The sequence below is a fragment of the Chionomys nivalis genome, chromosome 9 (assembly GCF_950005125.1).
Source record: "Chionomys nivalis chromosome 9, mChiNiv1.1, whole genome shotgun sequence".
Classification (NCBI taxonomy): Eukaryota; Metazoa; Chordata; class Mammalia; order Rodentia; family Cricetidae; genus Chionomys; species Chionomys nivalis.
Genome location: NC_080094.1, coordinates 37,651,502 through 37,655,610, shown reverse-complemented (window position 1 = coordinate 37,655,610; position 4,109 = coordinate 37,651,502). Strand labels below are relative to the sequence as shown.

Below are 4,109 nucleotides of genomic sequence, written 5' to 3'. Positions count from 1 at the left end.
TAGGAACTCAAACAGGGCAGGAACCCGAAGGCGGGAGTAGATGCAGAGGTCATGGAAGGGTGCTGCACACTGCTTTGCTTCCTACACAATTCTTTAGCTCAGAGATGACAATATACACAGTGGGTTGGGCCCTCCCCCATCAATCAGTAATTAAGAAAATGCCTTATAGCTGCAGCTTATGGAGGCATTTTCTCAACTGAAGTTGCCTCCTTTCAGATGGCTTTAGCCTCGGTCACATTAAGACTAACCAGCAGATTTGGGTTTTTTGTCCTTTGGGCTGTGGTGATCACATTCCTCCTCAGTCAGGGTTGCAGGCCAAGATCAGTCTGTAAGCAGCATCTTCATCAGGACTGCATGAGCAGGCAGCCTTGTTTTCTGGCCTCAGACAATTAAAAAAAAAATACTAGCCAGAAGAGTATACATGTTTTCCTCAACCTATTTGTTCTGAGAACTGTCTCTGAATGAATTCTCTCTACATAGCAGACTGCAATTTAATCCTTAGGATAAATGAAACCAAGCAGAAATATTTTTTTCTATATTTTATTTACTTTGATTTTTTTGTATAGATTCTGTTAACATATCCCATATTAGTCTCAAAATTATGATCCTCCTGCCTCTGACTGCAGAATTTTAGATCTATAGTTTTGAGTTGCCACACCAAGCTTATACTTTTCTCTTTATATCGTGCTGTATCTATCCAAATTTGTATACTGAGACTATTATTTCTTCTTAGACTTGTCAAATATCAGATGCCATTAGTATTGGCGAGAGTTTTATTTCAATGTCTGCACAGTTCGTCCCCTGGAACAATACAGTGTGCACACTGCAGATTCCCAGAGATGTGCTGCTTAGTCACACACAATGCTGTGTAAATCCTGCAAACATTTTAAACTCTATGAACACTTCCTGTCCCAACAATAATGTGAGAGCCAGGGAGCTGTCTTTAATCGTTAAATTGGTTTGCACACCAAGTAGTTCAAGACATCTGCTAAACCCATATCTCAGGATCAGGGTCTCATATAGGACTGACCGGTGACTCTCTAAAAGAACTCTTTAACGAAGAGCTGTTTCCTTTAGATACTGAAATCACTTATAGCCGTGGAGGAAACAAGAGGCTGTTGTTTTCAAAGAATAAGAAGACCTTACCTGGGGTCTTCAAGATAGAAATTTTATGACTTCCATGAGATAGGAACAACTCCAGATGTCAGAAACGTAGATTAAAACCTTTCTGAAGACTTGGAAATGTTGTTGCACATTTCCGACTGCTTATATTTCTGGTGGGTTTTACACTCTGTGTCATTCAGCCATGAGACAATGGATTGAGAAACAATGAAAGAAATCCTTCCAGTTCTGTATTATGTAAGTCATCATTACCATTGTAATTTCCAGACATGGTCTGAGAAGAAGAGACACTCTGTACATATTTTTGGTACTGTATGGGAAGTAGCCTTACCAAATAAAATAATCAGGAAAGAAGGAGAGTAAGGGGTCTGTTGACCTTCCTTTTGTGGCTTAATTGCACTTGTAAGTCTTTGGAGTCACTGCGAATGATCCTGCCTATTGACTTGTAAGAACTATCAATATTATTCCTTAAAAGTGATGGGTGTGATAGAATTACTGAAGCCTTTCAACCATTAAGGAGTTCACTTAAAAATATTAATACTAGTGTATATTTGTAGCTCGAGAGGCTTGCTATGTATTTCATTCTTTAATTTATGTAACAGCCCAATGCAATGGGTGTAGTCCAAAAATGGCTGCAAGCCTCCACTATTTTCTTCTTTTCCTTTACTTATATCTTTTTGCTATGGAACTCCTAAATATTCTCACCTTCTGAATATGAACTTCACAGCTTTGATTAAAGTTGCTTCTTTGTCATGGGTAGCCTCAGCCCAAAATGTCTTTCCTTGCCACCTTGCTGTGTGTTATCCTTCAGTTATCTTGCTCAGGCTTGCCACATGACTTTTAGTCAGGGTCTAAGTGAAGGGATAGAAATGCAAAGTCACGTGAATGACTATATCCTTACTTGCAAATCAATGCATTTCCATACCATAAAATAAGGGGCATAAAGGACAGCTTACATTTAATGACTGGGTAGAGACTCTGCCTATTGAAGAGGGGACTAACAAAGGACTCTCATATTGCCATGGGCACCAAAACATCTACTCTTCATTCATAGGTCTTAAAGGAGCATGTGGATCCATTTCTCCCCGATCTTTAAAAGTAAAATGTGAGTTATCGAACAGTAAATTCACGTATCAGCTTTTTTCATTCAGATGTGAAAGGTACGCAAAACTTTTTATGCTCCCAAACTCCTAGAGTCTTTTCACAACAATCACCCAAAGGTTGAAACTGTCTATCATTACCTTTGTACAAGCAGTTATTTCATCTTTTCACGTTTTCAGGTTCATGGAAAGGGAGATAGAGACAAAAGTTTGCATTTCAAACCCCCTGTTTTGTGCTTCTAACATACATTTCATCAGCTCCCCTCCCAAATCTACCATTATGATCCTATTAGGTCATTGAAATAACTTTATAAAGCAAAATATTTTTAGCTTTCAAATAAGAATTTTGTATTTTTTAAAAAAACCTTTCTGCTATATTTCAGCTGTGAAAACTCAAGACTACCACTTGACCTTGGTAACCTGGTTCCTTATTTGCAAAAGGACCAAAATAACTGCTTATCTCTGCGGTTCAAGTGAGTCAACCTGGATAAAGAGGATGCTTTGCCAACTCGAAGCAAGTGAGATGAAGAGTCACCATTAACAATTTCCTTCAGTGCCACAAAGGCTCTGAGCGTTTAGCAGACGATTCTGCAGAGATGCATCCAAAAGTGAATCCTACTGTTTTCTGACCTATTGCGGTCATTTGGTTTTTCCTATGATCTTTCTATGGGATTTTCCAAAGCTGAGTTATTCCTGTCTTTGACATTCAGCCGTATAAAATTGGAATCATGTTGGAGACTTGGAATTAAGTTCAAAACCGAAGTTAAGGGGCCATTTTTGCTGTTGCCATGCCATTAGGAACGCATTATTTATGACAAGAAATTGGTTTCATAACTCTTGGACTCCTACAGATGACTAATTATTACCGGTAGTGTCTTTTCATAGGCACATTTGAAAACTAAGTTTTAAGGCAATACACACACACACACACACACACACACACACACACATATGACATATGCCAGTAGTCACACAGTGGTGGTTCACATTTATCTGTACCTCCAGTTATAGGGTAACCTATGCCATCTTCTGGCCTCCTCGGGTAATAAGTACTAACATGGTAAACATACTTATATACATACAAAACACTTATATAAATAAAAGTGACTAAGTCTAAATTTTTTAAGCATTGTCTATATCAAACACATTCAGAATTTTTCTTGTTATTACTTTCCAAACAATGCAGTATAGCTATTTGTACAAATTTGTATAATACTATATATTATAAGTAATCTAGAGGTTATTTAGAGTATATGAAAGTATGTGCATTGGTTTTAGACAAACACTACACTTTTTGATAAAAGGAACTTGAACATATACAGAGTTTGATATCTATGGATGGCCCTGGAAGCAAAGTTTTATGGATACTGAGGTATTGCTATTCATATGAAAGGCAAGATATGGGACATCATATACCATAGAGGATATCATGGGAAAGGGAAAGGTTTTTTGTTCAGGAGTTGGAAAGATCTGGACAATGAGGACACAATTTCAAGGGAGGCATTCATACCATAGACCGCATAATATCCTTAGTTAAAAGAGATACTTATGTATGCATCACTTATGTAAAAAGAATAGAAAACCTCTCTGATTTAAATTAGCACTTCCACTGAAGTTCTTGAGTGACAAATGGTTTGATTTAAATCATCACCCATCTTCTTCATGGCAAAGATTGGGCAAAGAAACTCAGAAAGAATAATCTTGTCTGATAATTCATTGAAATCACACAAAGCTGCGAGGGAGCATCTTCCTAGAATCCATATGCATGTTCAACCTAAGAGAAAAAGGCCTGCATAGACTAATACAGTTAGAAAATGTCTGTATGAATCCAGTGAGGTCTGTTCTTTTCTTAGTCCTTCCCTTCCTCTGTCTTGTTTCGTTTTATGA

The 4,109-nt window shown here is 37.6% G+C and overlaps 1 non-coding gene across 1 annotated transcript; it reads left to right on the top strand.

Annotated features, from left to right (window-relative positions):
* Window positions 1–259: 259 nt before the first annotated feature.
* On the top strand, window positions 260–391 carry LOC130882186 (small Cajal body-specific RNA 20). The gene has a single exon (XR_009057814.1). It is a non-coding gene; the product is annotated as a small Cajal body-specific RNA 20 (non-coding RNA).
* Window positions 392–4,109: the final 3,718 nt, after the last annotated feature.